This window comes from Oncorhynchus clarkii, chromosome 10, assembly GCF_045791955.1.
Source record: "Oncorhynchus clarkii lewisi isolate Uvic-CL-2024 chromosome 10, UVic_Ocla_1.0, whole genome shotgun sequence".
NCBI lineage: Eukaryota > Metazoa > Chordata > Actinopteri > Salmoniformes > Salmonidae > Oncorhynchus > Oncorhynchus clarkii.
The window spans coordinates 16,740,505-16,760,532 of NC_092156.1; positions in this window are offsets into that span (position 1 = coordinate 16,740,505).

Below are 20,028 nucleotides of genomic sequence, written 5' to 3' on the forward strand. Positions count from 1 at the left end.
CTCACTCATGGAGCTGTGCTTGCAGACAGCTCCAGCGCTCCATGTGGCATTGAACGTTTTAGCAGGATTCTTTCTCTTCACAACTGGCTACGTGATTATTGCAGCTCAATGGGTGTAATTTTGTTGACAATTTTGATACCTTTTGGAAACAAAACACGTTTTATAAGGAGTATGGGATCCAAAAAAATCATTTGGGTTCCTGGATCCTTTCACAGCATTATAAGGCTACGTTGAGACAATGACTTATCAATGCCCCAGCCCAAATATGTTAATCCCTACCATTGTGACTCTGAGTCGTCATAATTAGCTTTAGCAAATGTACATTATACCAGGGGCGTTGGTAGACACAATGTAAGTAACCTAATTTATGTCCCTCTAACTGCCCTGAATGCCTCTGCTGATCCTACAGCTATTGTATGCAGCAATCATATGCCTATGAACCAGATTTATGCTGTTAGTAATGAGGTGGTGTGCCCTAGTAGGAATGCCACTGTGTGCAGCTCACCCTGCACTAACATAAATAACATGAGAATATCTACTTCTGCTAAGCTTCCCAGTAAAGCAATGAAAAGCATCACAGAACAGAGCTCAAAATAGCCCATGTTAACATATGTAGCTTAAGAAACAAGGTTCATGAAATTAATAACTGGCTAGTAACAGATGACATTCATATTCTGACTATCTCTGAAACTCACTTAGATAATACATTTGATGATACAGTGGTAGCAATATAACATTATAACATTTACAGAAAATGTGCTTAAAATCAGTATCCAGATCCATCAGATGTAGTGATCACAATATAGTAGTCATATATAGGAAAACCAAAGTTCCAAAGGCTGGGTCTAATATAAGAGGACATGCAATTCATGTTGTAGTGATTCCTATGTTGTTGATGTAAAGAATATTTGTTGGTCTGTGGTGTGTCATGAAATGCAAACAAACGCTGCACTTAACACATTTGCAAAATTGCTTATCCCAATTACTAATAGGCATGCACCCAATAAGAAAATGACTAAAAACTATTAAATCACTGTGATTGATAAGGAAGTGAAAAATTATGGTTGAGAGGGATATGGCAAAAGTAATGGCAAATAAGTCTGGCTGCACAACCGACTGGCAAACTGAGAAAGTTGAGAAATCATGTCACTAAACTGAATAAAAAGAATAAACTACACGATGAAACAAAGATAAATGACATAAAGAATGATAGTACAAAGCCTTGGAGCACCTTCAATTAATAAAAAAAAAGGCAAACGCTTATTCATCACAAAACCGACTGATATTGCCAACTACTTTAATGATTTTTTTCATTGGCAAGATTAGCAAATTTAGGCATGACATGCCAACAACAACCGCTGATACGACAAATCCAAGTATATCTGAACAAATTATGAAAGACAAACCTGTTACCAACCCTAAGTAAAGTTTTGAAAAAAATGTGTTTGACCAGATACAATGCTATTTTACAGTCAACAATTTGACAACAGACTTTCATCACCCTTATAGGGAAGGACATTCAACAAGCACAGCACTTACACAAATGACTGATGATTGGCTGAGAGAAACTGATGATAAAAAGATTGTAGGGATGTTATGTTAGACTTCAGTGCAGCTTTTGACATTACCCATCATAGTCTGCTGCTGGAAAAACATATATGTTATGGCTTTACATCCCCTGCTATATTGTGGATAAAGAGTTACCTGTCTAACAGAATACAGAAGATGTTCTGCAAGAAGCACAAGTGACTCGGTCTATAAAAAAATTGTCAGATGAAGCAGATGCTAAACTACAGGACTGCTTTGCTATCACAGACTGGAACATGTTCCGGGATTCTTCCGATGACATTGAGGAATACACCACATCAGTCACTTGCATTATCAATAAGTGCATTGACGACGTCGTCCCCACAGTGACTGTACGTACATACCCCAACCAGAAGCCATGGATTACAGGCAACATTCACACTGAGCTAAAGGGTAGAGCTGCCGCTTTCAAGGTACGGGACACTAACTCGTAGGCTTACAAGAAATCCCGCTATGCCCTGCGACGAACCATCAAACAGGCAAAGCGTCAATACAGGGCCAAGATTGAATCATACTACACCGGCTCCGACGCTCGTCCGATGTGGCAGGGCTTGCAAACAATTACAGACTACACAGGGAAGCCCAGCAGCAAGCTGCCCAGTGACACGAGCCTACCAGATGAGCTAAATCACTTCTATGCTCGCTTCGAGGCAAGCAACACTGAGGCATGCATGAGAGCATCAGCTGTTCCGGACGACTGTGTGATCACGCTCTCCGTAGCCGACGTGAGTAAGACCTTTAAACAGGTCAACATACACAAGGCTGCGGGGCCAGACGGATTACCAGGACGTGTGCTCCAGGCATGTGCTGACCAACTGGCAAGTGTCTTCACTGACATTTCCAACATGTCCCTGATTGAGTCTGTAATACCAACATGCTTCAAGCAAACCACCATAGTCTTCTGTGCCCAAGAACGGAAAGGCAACCTGCCTAAATGACTACAGACCCGTAGCACTCACATCCGTAGCCATGAAGTGCTTTGAAAGGCTGGTATTGTCTCACATCAACACCATTATCCCAGAAACCCTAGACCCACTCCAATTTGCATACCGCACAAACAGATCCACAGATGACACAATCTCTATTGCACTCCACACTGCCCTTTCACACCTGGACAAAAGGAACACCTATGTGAGAATGATGTTCATTGACTACAGCTCAGCGTTCAACACCATAGTACCCTCAAAGCTCATCACCAAGCTAAGGAGCCTGGGACTAAACACCACCCTCTGCAACTGGATCCAGGACTTCCTGACAGGCCGCCCCCAGGTGGTAAGGGTAGGTAACAACACAGTTAAGCAGTCCTCCATGACTCTTTCCAGATATGGGCGTTTAGATTCGTGTTTAGTGGACATATTCCCCACAAAGTGAAGTGGTCGTTCGCAACGACGTGATGTGCCATTTCTGTTCAAGGTGAAAGCAGGTCGACTTTTCGGATTTTGAGTGGGCTTGGCTTGATCAAGCGGGCCCTGGATATGGTCTCGAGGGAGATAAATTTGAATTTTAACGTCCTTGCTATGGGTGTTAATTCCTGCGAACCTGGTGTCCGGTAATTCCCCGTCTAGTCCTTGTGACTTATCTTTTACCCTTTTCTCAAATGTTTCTCACTTTAGTTCTTCACGTAGTGGAACTTCTGGAGAACATTGGTCTACGTTTTGATCGTCCTTTAACCCTTTGTTACCCTTGTGCTCTGACACTTTGTGTGGATCGGGTGCAGGAACGTAGCGAACAGGTCGATTGTAGCGGTAGGCGTTTCGATGGCGACGTACTTTACAGTTATTTTGACCGCGGAGGTTATTGGAATCGTGGTTTCGTAGTAGAAACCGTTGTTGAAACCGTCAACGCTGTGAGTGCTCCTGGTCAAACTTCAAAACCGAGTGGTCAGGGCTCTTAGCGTTGTGAACTTTTGATGCCTCAAAAGCTGTGCTTGCATTCTCTCTGAGTTGTAAGATAGGCAAGCCAACGTGGGCTGCAGGGCCCAAGTAGGTAATGAAGGTGGGATACATGTTTGATAGAAACATTTGTTTGAATGGTAACAGCTCTTCCATTCCTGTTTCAGTGAGTAGACCAAAGTAAGCTGAACGAAGCCTACGATAATAAGCTTGTGGGTGTTCGTTCCGAGCTTGTTTGACGATGTTAGCCAGTTAGCTATCATGTTTGCGAGTCGCAAAACCACTGAATTCTAATTTCAAAGCTATGGCAAGTTTAGCGTAGTCATTTAGCACGTGTTGAATGAACCCCGTCACGTGTCTATTTGATGTTCGCTTCAACAGGTAAACTCTGTCAGAACCCGTAGCATCCGGTTAGCCATCCAATGCGTCCTCTATGTCAGCTAGGAACGTCTGGGTATCGTTTGGCTGACTTGGAACAGCGTCAAAGATGGGGAAATTCTGCGACAAGCGGGCGGAGAGGGTTGGCTTCCTCCCGTGGGAAAATTGGGGCCAAAAGGCCAAGAGGAGAAGCCAAGCTTTGGCTTTGTTGGCAAAGAGGCACCATATTACTCAGTGCCGAATGGCCAAGAGGAGAAGACTGAGGGACACATGAGGGAGGCAGTTCCAGAGATCGCATAATTTTTCCCGGTTCTCTCCACCTGTCCCCTTATGTCTACCATTACCTGCTCATGCTTCAGCTGGTTAATGTGGAAAAAGTTTAAATTGTCTCATTGTAGAAACCCAATCAATTTGGATATTATTTAAAAGGTCCACCTGAAAAGGAAAATCTGGTAATTCTAGTTATTAGTTCAATTGAATGAGACATTGATATCCAGTCAATTGCGATTGGCTGGATATCTTAACGTGATCCACGTTTGGGTGTTACATAATTCCTTTTGAAGAAAATGTACTGCCGATTCTTCACCAGCAGGGGGTCACTGATTACAGAAAGCTGAAATCAAACGGAAATACCAAGGGCGGCACTTTCAATGTGACACAGGAAAAACAACATGTCTGCTTTCCCTTTGTTAGCTTAGCCTATCATGCTAAACGTATCCTATTTGTACAGAAATCTCACTTCCAAGCACAAAATAGGGTGATTTTACTTATAACGTAATTACGTTCAAACCATTTCTCTGCGTTATCTTTTAGATGTTTTAACCAGAATGCACGGCAATCAACGAAATGCACCGTGTTCTACTCGCGTGGAAATGTGAGAAAGATAATTATCGCTCGTCAAGCTAATTTCTACTCAATTTCAATTGGCTGGCTCTTTGTCTTTGCTTGAGAAATTAATAATGACTGAGCTACCCGATTCTGAAATGCGGGAGGCAGAAATTGCCCACATTTGGCCAAACGCTCCATTTCTCAAATTTCTATAAGTAGCTGGATTGTATCCTAGCACTAGAAATGTATTGCTAATGTTACCCACTGGCTACTTCAGAAACCACGACTATTCTTATACAGCACAAGGAATTCAATAACACATTGAACTGGGTTTTTCCTAGTGACGTCTCACAATAACCCATTCGGCATACTTTTTGCTAGCATTATATTACCGGAGTGCATCATAAATAAAAACAGATATGCCTGTGGCCTACCAACACTGGCTTAGCGCGGTAGGTGGACAGATCTATCCTCTAATTTCTAACCTTACTGGCTCTATGCCCTTGCTCTAGAAATTAATATTGACCAACAGAAATCATACAGTTTGGCCTGACGGAAGATTCCCTAGTGGGCTAAGCCGATATGAAAGCTTGGTGGACAACAGGAAGTGGGTGCGGACTGAGAAAGAAACTGGAAAGACCAAAGGGATCACTACACACAGTTGATAATTATATTCATTGAAATGCTAATCCTTTGCACATGAACGCTCACTCATTCGGGAATAATTGCAATGAATATATATTTACGCCCATGTGTCGTTGTGGTCTTCTCTGTTGGCATCCGGTCCTTCTGGTGGAGAGTTCATTAGAGTCTCTCTCTCTCCTTCAGTTTCCTTGAAGATCAAAGTATTTCGTGGTTAGGATTGATACTTCAGAGTACCATCTCTTCTCATAGAATAGATGTTGCGGCGGTTGTCGGTATTCTTGTCCCAGGTTTACATAATTTCTAGCTGCAGACTAGTAATTAGTATCTATGATTTGCGCTTATTCTGTAGGGATCGATAGTCTCAGAGTTTAACCATTTCCAGCCGTGTAATTCTCCACGTGGTATGGTTTTCTAATCTTGGTAATCAAACATGTGCCACCTCAGATTACATCGAGGTATGCGTGGTCTAAACTATTCACAATCACAGCTCACGCTAGGGGTTTGCTCAGTTTAAAGAGGATTTTCTTAGGGGCTTTTATTTGTAAAAGTAGAAAAGGCGCCTGATCATATCTATGCTCACATTAAAGGTTAAACATCACATTACATCATTTCACAAATAGTTTCATCATTACTCATTCATTTTATACAAGAATTAGATGCAAACCCCATAATTGAGAAATGTACCCATTCAGAGACATATTTATGTGTGTTTCCTGTCCTCTCTGAGGTCACCAAATGAAACACACTCATCATAATGTCCCTTTAGTGTCCACGGACCATTCCCACCATCTCACAAGTGGACATATTGTTTCACTTTCCCATTTTGGGGATTTAGGAGTTCGGCCACGTGAAATCCTTTGTTCACTCTGTGGTCTCTCTGTATGAAAAGGGGGAGAGTTTCCGCCAGGAATTTACGATCTGAGATAACAGAACCTGGGTGTAGGAGAGAGTGAGAGAGGGGGAAGCCACAATCTATACCCAGAAAAGGCCACGTCATGACAACACCTTGCTATATTGTTAGCTAGCTAACTACAGCTACTGACACAGATTGTCATTTTGCTATGTTTTTGGGGAAGAACATTGTTTGCATCCATGAGCTAGCTAGCTTTTTCTATGACCAGCACTATAGGTGCGCGAGACTTTACCTGTAACGGTCGTCGTATGAAGGAGAGGACCAAAGCGCAGCGCAGTAAGTGTTCATCTTGATTTTTAATAAGAAACGCTGAACACTGAAACAAAAACAATAAACGACAACGTGAAATAACTAAACCGAAACAGTACCGTGTGGAACAAACACTGACACGGAAAACAAACACCCACAACACAAAAGTGAAACCCGGCTACCTAAGTATGATTCTCAATCAGGGACAACGATTGACAGCTGCCTCTGATTGAGAACCATACCAGGCCAAACACAGCAATCCCAAATCATAGAAAAACTAACATAGACAACCCACCCAACTCACGCCCTGACCATACTAAAACAAAGACATAACAAAAGAACTAAGGTCAGAACGTGACATTACCAGCATCATACCATGCGTATCGATGAATCGTTGTGACATATGAAATACGAGTGATAGTGTAATCAATGTGTAATAACTATGTAAAAAAGTATGAACGCGTTAAATTATTATGTAACGTCATATGCAGTCATATTCAGGTCCTGATTGGTCAACAAGCTAATTTGACAGTCAAATAGTGTCATTTGACTTGTATCTGTTTTTCACATGCAAAGCCCAAAACGGCATTCCATAGAAATCCTGATTGAGAATGAGATGAACAACGAAACAGCACAGCAAGTAAGTGAAAAAAACAGTGTTTGATAATGTTTTACTGGTAATGTGGACATACGTAAATGCCAACAATATAACTTTTTGGTCAGTGTGGTGTGTGTATGTGTAACCTTTTTTTAACTAGGCAAGTCAGTTAAGAACAAATTCTTATTTACAATTGACGGCCTAACCCGGCAAAATCCGGATGACTCTGGGCCAATTATGCGCCAGCCTATGGGACACCCAATCACGGCCAGATGTGATACAGCCTGGATTCGAACCAGGGACATTAGTGACGCCTCTTGCACTGAGATGCTCCGTCCATGTGTGTGTGTTAACTATTTAACTGTATTAGAATGCTTAAAAGGCTGCTAAAATGTTAAACATCGGTTTATCGTTATCGTTTTTTTCTGGCACGGAAAATATCGGATATTGGTATCGGCCAAAAATGTCACATCGGTGCATCACTATTAGTTTTGACTTAAATTTGCTTGAAAATCTATGGCAAGACTTGAAAATGGTTGTCAAGTAATGATCAACAACCATCTTGACAGAACTTGAAGAATTCTGAAAAGAATAATAAGCAAATATTGTACAATCCAGGTGTACAAAGCCCTTCGAAACGTACCAAGAAATCTCATATCTGCATTCACTGCCAATGGTGATTCTAATATGTATTGTCCCAGGGCATGTAAATGAGATATTGTCAATAAATTAGCAAATGTTTTCACTTTGTCATTGTGGGCTATTATGTGTAGATGGGTGAGAATTGGTTATCTCCATTTTGAATTTAGGCTGTAACACTAAAATGTGGAATAAGTCAAGGGGTATGAATACTTTCTGTATGTACAGTATCTGGCTAAATTATTAGAAAACAAAATCTGCATGAATATTTTCTAATACTGATTTTTGGTTTGTAAGTGAATGTCAAAGTGATGGACATTTGTGGCCTTTTCTCATTTGGGAAAAAGTCTGTCCTCCACCCTCTCTCCTCAATGACCAGGAACCCGATAAATGGATGTCAATTTGTTAACAGGCGAACAGAAGAGTGTCCTCCCCTCCTCGATAGCCACTTTTCATCGAGGATAAACATGCAAGTCCTTTGTGGAAGAGTTTTGAAATCTACCAAACCCACTTTGAATCAGCTTTAGTTTTTTCTGAGGAGAAAAACATGCACACGTTGAAAAACATATAATTTTATCTGTAAAATGTCTGGCGCAACTAACTTAATATGTTTTTATCACTTTACACATTTATTTTGGGATCCACTCCTGTAAACGTCATTCATGCGCCATGCGACTGGAGAAGTAGAGTAATTTCATACAAGCATATCTTCGTCCACATTACCTCACCTCGCTGCCACTCCATGATTACTTTTGGCCTTTTTAAAAAGGAGGCGAGAGAGGACGGAGGACAGGACACAGGATTTTAGCAAAATCAACTGCGAAAAGGTCTGTGTACCAAACCACCACCATTCTCAATGTGTTCCTCCCTCTGAGGTCCTACCGTAGTAGTGTTGTCGTGTTTGGGAGTCTAGACACTATAGCTTGCCGGCATCCTTGAACTTGCTGAGCAGGCCTTGGTCAACCCGCAGAGGGAAGGAGAGGAAGCGACTGTGGTAGTACTGGGAGTCTGCCTGGAGGTTCTGGATCAAGTCCGAAAGCAGGTGGGCATGCTCCACCCCACAGCCCGGGGCCTTGTAGATCAGGGTGGTGAAGTGGATGTGGAAGTGGTAGTAGGAACAGCTGGTAGTGGAGGTGCACCTTCAGCTTACTGACTGCCAAATAAACAGTCAGTAGTCTTAGGAAAAGTAAGTCCCATCCCTATAACAATCGCAATACGCTCAACAAGCAAGGTATAAATATATCCTATAAATCACATTGGCTACGGATGCCTGTCTGCATCAAACTTTAAACATTTCATCAACTATTAACTTAGTTCCGCCTGAAGCTTGAGCTAGTGAACTTGCAACATTGTATAAAATATTCTGGGCTCTCAGAGTTTCCTGCACCAGTGAGCTTGGGACAGACACAGCTGTAGGCTATTTGCGCAAGGGATAAGAAACAGTGCTTGACTTGGGCAGGAGTTCACCAGAGCTGAGTACCGGCACCTCAAATGTTCTACTGCTTGAGCTCTTGTTCCTCCTATAGAATATTAGCTCAAAGGTAATGTGGAGCTCCTGCACCTACATATAAACAATACCAGCACCCAAAATGAGTACCGGAACCTATTTCAGTCCAAGTCAAGCACTGATAAGAAGTAATCAGGTAGGCCTATTTTATGACGTTTCCACTGGATCAGAACATTACATTTTTACCTTTCACGCTGAGTGGTTATCGAGTGGTTATCGAAAGGGAGAGGTGGAAAGATTTTTCAAATACATTGAGGAACTATTGTAATTCTAAATAATGTTAAAACATACTTTGTTTGCTTGCTGTTTGAGGTGAAGAAAACATTACTTTGAGAAGCTCCACAGTTCATTAGTGGTGGTGTGTTAAGCCAATCAGAAATACTATCAGATCCCCAAATGGGCACATTTATATTCCTCCATTTGCGCACAGGCCAGGTAGCCTATAGATCTACCTCTATGCTTGCGGGTTCTTACTCAACATTAACAGGAGCGCTCCAAACAAAAGGCAATGACTAGTCGACAAAACATAAAGTTGAGTGAGCTAGGACGAAAATAGTTAATATAACTATTTGTTCAGCACTTTAGAAATGTACAGCGACAGAATTCAGAACATGGGCCAGTCTTACAGTATTCTCCCTGTACACCAAGTCAGAACCGCAAGATAAATAAAGGGGGCATATAGACAGACAAGCTCTTTCAATATTCAATGATTACATTTCTCTAAAACAGGCTATAGGCTACATGTGCACCACTAAGTCAGAACAGTAGGTTAAGTTATGAGGGGGAAAGGACCACATTATTAGGGTGAGGCACGTAGGCTACTAACAGCTAACTACACAACATACACTTAGTATCACTTTCTTAGCTACAGTATGCATATCTCCCTGTCATATTACATAATTTATGCAGCAATATACAATATTTGTTTTGACTCACCTTGTTGTGCTGTCCTCACAAAAGAAAGGTGGTGCGGCCGTCCTTCTTGCGGGCAAATGCTGGCATCAAAGAGACCCTTAAACCTAGATTTGGACCACACATCCACTCCACTGAATAGCAGGCTAGTGATTGCTTTCCAACGTATGCAGTTAGCCAATGATTCCTTCCAAACCACTCATTTTTGAATTAGCCATTTCCAAATAGTTGTGTAATATTTATGTCCAATGAGCACCAATACGTTTTTTCTATAATTTCTCTTCATATGACAAGGATTTGCCAGTAGATTGTGGACTTGATTCATGATGATGACTGCTTGTCTATCTTGCTAGCTAAGATTTTGAAAGTATGATGTTGACATCAGTCCAATCAAAGCTACGGTAGATATAATGTGATTTGACGTCATTTTATCTGCGACCTTGAGCCTTCTTGGATGGGCACTTTGAATGTAACTCTATGGTAGCACCCAAGGGGCTTGGAATTTTTGTCCCCATGAGTGACATAACACTGAGTCAATCACGGCGCAACTAGAGATCATTACCAACCCCGACACTCCGTATAATCCCGCTGGCTGACTCACCACCACAGAAAGCAATGGGCTTGGCTAACACACCTGCATGTTGGAGGTGCCTTACTCAAGAAAGCAAAAAAAGAGACCATTTTCATATGCGGCAAAGCTGTCATAAAGGCAAATGGTGGCAACTTTGAAGAATCTCAATTATAAAATATATATTTATTTGTTTAACACTTTTTTTGTTGCTTCATGATTCCATATGTGTTATTTCAGTGTTAATGTCTTCACTATTTATTCTACAATGTGGAAAATAGTAAAAATAAAGAAAAACCTTGGAATGAGTGGGTGTGTCCAAACATTTGACTGGTACTGTATATATTTGTTTCTGCTCGACTAAAACCATTTGAGTCGACTAACAGCATAACAACCAAACAATCTACAAGTCGACTAATTGGGGTTAACCTTATTATTTACGCAAAGAAAGATTCTACAAGAGAACATTGTGAGAGCTATTGATTTTATGGTCCTGCCAACCGTCCTAAGCATATATATATTTTTTATAACTTTAATTAACTAGGTAAGTCGGTTAATAAGAACAATGCTTTGCGGGTCCAATGCTTTGCGTTTCTGCTTCGGACGGCCTATGTTAAGATTGAAGATTAGTTGGGATTAATAGTGTCATTGACGTCACACGTGGCAGTTTGTATCGTACAGAACACCGTTTGGGATTGAATATTAGGCTATATCGTCCATTCACTGTAATTTCTACAGACAGTATGTCACAGAGCCAATACATCAACAAAAAATACAAAAATAAAGCAAAATAGAATGAATGTTGTGTGGTACCCTAAATTAACACATAACTGTTGTACTTGTTGTTATTGCACTTAATAGCACCACCGCCAATTTCACTAATAACTGCTGCTTTTTAGGAAGATTTTACTTGCAATAACTGTGATATGTAGTTGTTTTACCTACCTTATCTGAATGCACTGACTGTAAATCATTCTGGTATAAACTAAATGACCAAAATGGAAATGAATGTCACACTCCTGAAAATAACAAATGACCCGTATAAGAAGAAAGAAACACAAGAAACTATTGCTGTGTCAGTTGGATGTGAAACATTGACTAAACCGGAAATCACACAGAGGAGGAAACAGCACCAAGACCACACTTGACTCTCTGTAAAAACAGCATTTTTGATAAGTTCTCTATCTCGCTAAATCACCAATTAAGGTCAGGGGTTGAGCTTTCCAAAATAATTTTCATACCCTTGATTGAAATATGGTCATTACTGTGGATCTGTAGTTGTTCCACTCACAAGGTAGTGAAACTCTCACATGGTAGTGAATTTGAGAGTGGTTACATTACATACATACTTTCCCAGCCCCACCACTCAGCTTTCTACCAAACAGAAAACATTGGTTAACTGCTTGCGATGGTGGCAGAGGTGGTAAGAGATGCCAAAGCAAATTCCAGGTAAATATATAGTCCCAGCCCACTCATCTGAAAGTGGCACATCCTACGTTGTTTGTGACACATTTGTAAACAAAATATGGCCCCAATCTTAATGGTGTCTGTAGGCTGAAGTACCACTGCAATTTGAAATATATTTGAGAGTACTCACGTACACACACACAGACATGTCTAAATTAGAGTAATGGTGAAGCAATTCAAGGTTGCAGTGGGAAATATGTGCTACCATTGGCTGTATACTACACCAATTGCCATTATACAAACTCACCACTCATTGCCCAGACAGCACAATCTTAGCAGGATCTACATCATCATTATGACACTTTCCCAGACATTACTGTGTAACCAATAGACCTGCCCCAACAGGACGGAAACAGACCATTTTAGTGAACAATGCTTTCATTTTAGTGAACAATGCTTTTTTTCAGAACCCGGCATCAAGCACATGGCTCCCCACTGGAAAACGGGGTTCATTTCCTGTCTCCACCCTTCCTCCTGTGTCTCCCTCATTTCTATCTCCCCATATGTGTCCATGCCTGTCTTAACAAAGCCTGATAAAAATACCTTAAAGTAGAGTGGATATCCACTTTTTAAAAAACAAAGGTCACTTAAAGGTAAAGTAAAAGACACAAAAACTAAACTTAAGAACAGGAAGCATATAAATAACGCACATAGAACAGATCTACCTCTTCTTAGACTTGCTTTCAATGAGAACGACAGATCTATAACTAAACATTTCTATGTGAAATTGATCAGGTTGATTGTGTTTCACAGAGAAGACAAACACTGCACCTTGAATTTGTATCTCTACATCAGATAAGCATTTTGAAATAGTAGCCTGTAGTCACTCCCTATCAGTTTCTTGAGAAGCACCTGCATCAAGGATAAGATTACTTCAATCAAATCAAATCAAATCAAATTTATTTATATAGCCCTTCGTACATCAGACACGATGTACACGATGTGGGACATGGGTCAGGGAGGAAAATGTGGGTTAAACTCTTGTTTATGACAGTAGTCAGGTCCTCTCTATAGATTGTCAGTCCGGAAAGCAAATTTTGTGGTCAGGGGCTCATACTGAGTGATAGACGATGAGCAGGTAGCCACGGTAGGAGCTAAGGTGTTGGTAAAAACAGCTCATTACAATCAATCATATGTATTTATAAAGCCCTTCTTACATCAGGTGATGTCACAAAGTGCTGTACAGAAACCCAGCCTAAAACCCCAAACAGCAAGCAATGCAGGTGTAGAAGCACGGAGGCTAGGAAAAACTCCCTAGAAAGGCCAAAACCTAGGAAGAAACCTAGAGAGGAACCAGGCTATGTGGGGTGGCCAGTCCTCTTCTGGCTGTGCCGGGTGGAGATTATAACACAACATGGTCAAGATGTTCAAATGTTCATAAATTACCAGCATGGTCGAATAATAATAAGGCAGAACAGTTGAAACTGGAGCAGCAGCACAGTCAGGTGGACTGGGGACAGCAAGGAGTCATCATGTCAGGTATTCCTGGGGCATGGTCCTAGGGCTCAGGTCCTCCGAGAGAGAGAAAGAAAGAGAGAATTAGAGAGAGCATATGTGGGATGGCCAGTCCTCTTCTGGCTGTGCCGGGTGGAGATTATAACAGAACATGGCCAAGATGTTCAAATGTTCATAAATGACCAGCATGGTCGAATAATAATAAGGCAGAACAGTTGAAAGAAACTGGAGCAGCAGCACGGCCAGGTGGACTGGTGACAGCAAGGAGTCATCATGTCAGGTAGTCCTGGGGCATGGTCCTAGGGCTCAGGTCCTCCGAGAGAGAGAAAGAGAGAATTAGAGAACGCACACTTAGATTCACACAGGACACCGAATAGGACAGGAGAAGTACTCCAGATATAACAAACTGACCCTAGCCCCCCGACACATAAACTACTGCAGCATAAATACTGGAGGCTGAGACAGGAGGGGTCAGGAGACACTGTGGCCCCATCCGAGGACACCCCCGGACAGGGCCAAACAGGAAGGATATAACCCCACCCACTTTGCCAAAGCACAGCCCCCACACCACTAGAGGGATATCTTCAACCACCAACTTACCATCCTGAGACAAGGCTGAGTATAGCCCACAAAGACCTCCGCCACGGCACAACCCAAAAGGGGGGGGGGGGGAGCCAACCCAGACAGGATGACCACATCAGTGACTCAACCCACTCAGGTGACGCACCCCCTCCAGGGACGGCATGAGAGAGCCCCAGTAAGCCAGTGACTCAGCCCCTGTAATAGGGTTAGAGGCAGAGAATCCCAGTGGAAAGAGGGGAACCGGCCAGGCAGAGACAGCAAGGGCGGTTCGTTGCTCCAGAGCCTTTCCGTTCACCCTCCCACTCCTGGGCCAGACTACACTCAATCATATGACCCACTGAAGAGATGAGTCTTCAGTAGAGACTTAAAGGTTGAGACCGAGTTTGCGTCTCTGACATGGGTAGGCAGACAGTTCCATAAAAATGGAGCTCTATAGGAGAAAGCCCTGCCTCCAGCTGTTTGCTTAGAAATTCTAGGGACAATTAGGAGGCCTGCGTCTTGTGACCGTAGCGTACGTGTAGGTATGTACGGCAGGACCAAATCAGAGAGATAGGTAGGAGCAAGCCCATGTAATGCTTTGTAGGTTAGCAGTAAAACCTTGAAATTAGCCCTTGCTTTGACAGGAAGCCAGTGTAGAGAGGCTAGCACTGGAGTAATATGATCACATTTTTTGGTTCTAGTCAGGATTCTAGCAGCCGTATTTAGCACTAACTGAAGTTTATTTAGTGCTTTATCCGGGTAGCCGGAAAGTAGAGCATTGCAGTAGTCTAACCTAGAAGTGACAAAAGCATGGATTAATTTTTCTGCATCATTTTTGGACAGAAAGTTTCTGATTTTTGCAATGTTACGTAGATGGAAAAAAGCTGTCCTTGAAATGGTCTTGATATGTTCTTCAAAAGAGAGATCAGGGTCCAGAGTAACGCCGAGGTCCTTCACAGTTTTATTTGAGACGACTGTACAACCATTAAGATTAATTGTCAGATTCAACAGAAGATCTCTTTGTTTCTTGGGACCTAGAACAAGCATCTCTGTTTTGTCCGAGTTTAAAAGTAGAAAGTTTGCAGCCATCCACTTCCTTATGTCTGAAACACATTCTTCTAGCAAGGGCAATTTTGGGGCTTCACCATGTTTCATTGAAATGTACAGCTGTGTGTCATCCGCATAGCAGTGAAAGTTAACATTATGTTTTCGAATAACATCCCCAAGAGGTAAAATATATAGTGAAAACAATAGTGGTCCTAAAACGGAACCTTGAGGAACACCGAAATTTACAGTTGATTTGTCAGAGGACAAACCATTCACAGAGACAAACTGATATCTTTCCGACAGATAAGATCTAAACCAGGCCAGAACTTGTCCATGTAGACCAATTTGGGTTTCCAATCTCTCCAAAAGAATGTGGTGATCGATGGTATCAAAAGCAGCACTAAGGTCTAGGAGCACGAGGACAGATGCAGAGCCTCGGTCCGATGCCATTAAAATGTAATTTACCACCTTCACAAGTGCCGTCTCAGTGCTATGATGGGGTCTAAAACCAGACTGAAGCATTTCGTATACATTGTTTGTCTTCAGGAAGGCAGTGAGTTATTGCGCAACAGCCTTTTCTAAAATTTTTGAGAGGAATGGAAGATTCGATATAGGCCGATAGTTTTTTATATTTTCTGGGTCAAGGTTTGGCTTTTTCAAGAGAGGCTTTATTACTGCCACTTTTAGTGAGTTTGGTACACATCCGGTGGATAGAGAGCCGTTTATTATGTTCAACATAGGAGGGCCAAGCACAGGAAGCAGCTCTTTCAGTAGTTTAGTTGGAATAGGGTCCAGTATGCAGCTTGAAGGTTTAGAGGCCATGATTATTTTAATCATTGTGTCAAGAGATATAGTACTAAAACACTTGAGCGTCTCTCTTGATCCTAGGTCCTGGCAGAGTTGTGCAGACTCAGGACAACTGAGCTTTGAAGGAATACGCAGATTTAAGGAGGAGTCCGAAATTTGCTTTCTAATAATCATAATCTTTTCCTCAAAGAAGTTCATGAATTTATCACTGCTAAAGTGAAAGTCATCCTCTCTTGGGGAATGCTGCTTTTTAGTTAGCTTTGCGACAGTATCAAAAAGGAATTTCGGATTGTTCTTATTTTCCTCAATTAAGTTAGAAAAATAGGATGATCGAGCAGCAGTAAGGGCTCTTCGGTACTGCACGGTACTGTCTTTCCAAGCTAGTCGGAAGACTTCCAGTTTGGTGTGGCGCCATTTCCGTTCCAATTTTCTGGAAGCTTGCTTCAGAGCTCGGGTATTTTCTGTGTACCAGGGAGCTAGTTTCTTATGAGAAATGTTTTTTGTTTTTAGGGGTGCAACTGCATCTAGGGTATTGCGCAAGGTTAAATTGAGTTCCTCAGTTAGGTGGTTAACTGATTTTTGTCCTCTGGCGTCCTTGGGTAGACAGAGGGAATCTGGAAGGACATCAAGGAATCTTTGTGCTGTCTGTGAATTTATAGTACGACTTTTGATGATCCTTGGTTGGGGTCTGAGCAGATTATTTGTTGCAATTGCAAACATAATAAAATGGTGGTCCGATAGTCCAGGATTATGAGGAAAAACATTAAGATCCACAACATTTATTCCATGGGACAAAACTAGGTCCAGCGTATGACTGTGACAGTGAGTGGGTCCAGAGACATGTTGGACAAAACCCACTGAGTCGATGATGGCTCCGAAAGCCTTTTGGAGTGGGTCTGTGAACTTTTCCATGTGAATATTAAAGTCACCAAAGATTAGAATATTATCCGCTATGACTACAAGGTCCGATAGGAATTCAGGGAACTCAGTGAGGAACGCTGTATATGGCCCAGGAGGCCTGTAAACAGTAGCTATAAAAAGTGATTGAGTAGGCTGCATAGATTTCATGACTAGAAGCTCAAAAGACAAAAACGTCTTTTTTTTTTTTGTAAATTGAAATTTGCTATCGTAAATGTTAGCAACACCTCCGCCTTTGCGGGATGCACGGGGGATATGGTCACTAGTGTAGCCAGGAGGTTAGGCCTCATTTAACACAGTTAATTCATCAGGCTTAAGCCATGTTTCAGTCAGGCCAATCACATCAAGATTATGATCAGTGATTAGTTCATTGACTATAATTGCCTTTGAAGTAAGGGATCTAACATTAAGTAGCCCTATTTTGAGATGTGAGGTATCCTGATCTCTTTCAATAATGACAGGAATGGAGGTGGTCTTTATCCTAGTGAGATTGCTAAGGCGAACACCGCCATGTTTAGTTTTGCCCAACCTAGGTCGAGGCACAGACACGGTCTCAATGGTGATAGCTGAGCTGACTACACTGACTGTGCTAGTGGCAGACTCCACTATGCTGGCAGGCTGGCTAACAGCCTGCTGCCTGGCCTGCACCCTATTTCATTGTGGAGCTAGAGGAGTTAGAGCCCTGTCTATGTTGGTAGATAAAATGAGAGCACCCCTCCAGCTAGGATGGAGTCCGTCACTCCTCAGCAGGTCAGGCTAGGTCCTGTTTGTGGGTGAGTCCCAGAAAGAGGGCCAATTATCTACAAATTCTATCTTTTGGGAGGGGCAGAAAACAGTTTTCAACCAGCGATTGAGTTGTGAGACTCTGCTGTAGAGCTCATCACTGTAGAGCTCATCACTCCCCCTAACTGGGAGGGGGCCAGAGACAATTACTCGATGCCGACACATCTTTCTAGCTGATTTACACGCAGAAGCTATGTTGCGCTTGGTGATCTCTGACTGTTTCATCCTAACATCGTTGGTGGCGACGTGGATAACAATATCTCTATACTCTCTACACTCGCCAGTTTTAGCTTTAGCCAGCACCATCTTCAGATTAGCCTTAACGTCGGTAGCCCTGCCCCCCGGTAAACAGTGTGTGATCGCTGGATGATTCGTTTTAAGTCTAATACTGCGGGTAATGGAGTCGCCAATGACTAGAGTTTTCAATTTGTCAGAGCTAATGGTGGGAAGCTTCGGCGTCTCAGACCCCGTAACGGGAGGAGTAGAGACCAGAGAAGACTCGGCCTCTGACTCCGACCCGCTGCTTAATGGGGAAAACCGGTTGAAAGTTTCTGTCGGCTGAATGAGCGACACCGGTTGAGCGTTCCTACAGCATTTCCTTCCAGAAACCGTGAGAAAGTTGTCCGGCTGCGGGGACTGTGCCAGGGGATTTATACTACTATCTGTACTTACTGGTGGCACAGACGCTGTTTCATCCTTTCCTACACTGAAATTACTCTTGCCTAGCGATTGCGTCTGAAGCTAGGCTTGTAGCACAGCTATCCTCGCCGTAAGGCGAGTACAGCGACTGCAATTAGAAGGCATCATGTTAATGTTACTACTTAGCTTCGGCTGTTGGAGGTCCTGACGAACCGTGTCCAGATAAAGCGTCCGGAGTGAAAAAGTTGAGGAGGAAAAAACAAAAATATAAACGGTAATTAAAAAGTAATAACCGTAAATTTGTCAGGTAGCAAAGCAGGTTGGCAACAAAACGCACAGCAAATCGAAAACAAGTCTGCAAGTCGTGACCGGAAATGACGTGTCTGGTAAATTGGTGTTCAATGTGACTGTTCACAAACAGCCTAAAAAACATTGTCACTTAGTTGACTGAAATTCACCCCAGTTGACGAGTCAGAATTGCTCAGTCTCACTTTATGTGATTAGTCACATTTCTACATTCATAACATCTTTAGGATTATGAAAAAATGTGATTCCTCAGGATATATCAAATGTTATGGTGTTCATTATGGTTTTGAAAAATTAAGCACATTAAAAGGGGTCTTCTATTGAGGTCTTTTTCACACGAAATGTTAAGGTTAGGCTTGAGGGAGAGGAAGCTGATCCTAGAGCTGTACCTAGGGAAACTTCAACTCGGAAACTAATAGCAGCAGACCCAATGCCTTTCAGAGGACTGTAGCAGTGAAATCCTGGATGAAGATCCATCAAATGTTTGCGGCATGGAACTAGCCCGTGACGGAGCACACATCAACAAGATTAGGCTTTAAGGCCTGCTCTGTGATCACTTATTTTGACCAAGGCCCAGTGCACTAATTTATAGGGAATAGGCCATTTGGGACAGAGTCGATGTATCATTTCAAAAGAAAATGAATACAATACAATGTAGCAAAAGTAACCTCTTTAGCTCTATCTGGCTGCTATAGGCCTACACACCATATTTAATGTTTCCTCTATTCTACTTGACATGTAATTAATTATCTGGTGCTATTACTACTATAAAACACCCAATCAACATGGTTCTGTGTCTTGATAGTCTGTAACGGGTTGGTGTGTTTGCAATGAATCACACTATTCTTCACCATCCCTTCTTCTCATATTGTTTGAGAACTTTAAGTTCCCAGTTGAAATTAGATTATTTATTATGAATATATAGTTGTATGGCATTATCATATTCCTTAATCCAAACATCATCCCTATAAATTAGTAAAGGCTACATTAGTTAAAATGTAATGCTGCAATGTTGGTAGCCTAATAAAAACTGCAGGAATTCAATAAATTATACACAAAATACCCATTATTCAGTGATGCCATGTGTTTTGTTATTCATGCCAAAGATTCAGAATTTTACCAACAGTCCACAACTAGTTACATTTAATAAACATGTATTATTACTCATGAATGTCTTACCATAAATAGGTTTAGAAAATAGTAAATACATTTAGAAAACCGAAGAAAAGCCGAGAACTTACCCTGTAGAACCACAAATATTGTTCCCTGTAGCTGTCAGCTGAAGGTAGGTCTTATACAGTGGATACATGCATACAAGACTGAGGGATG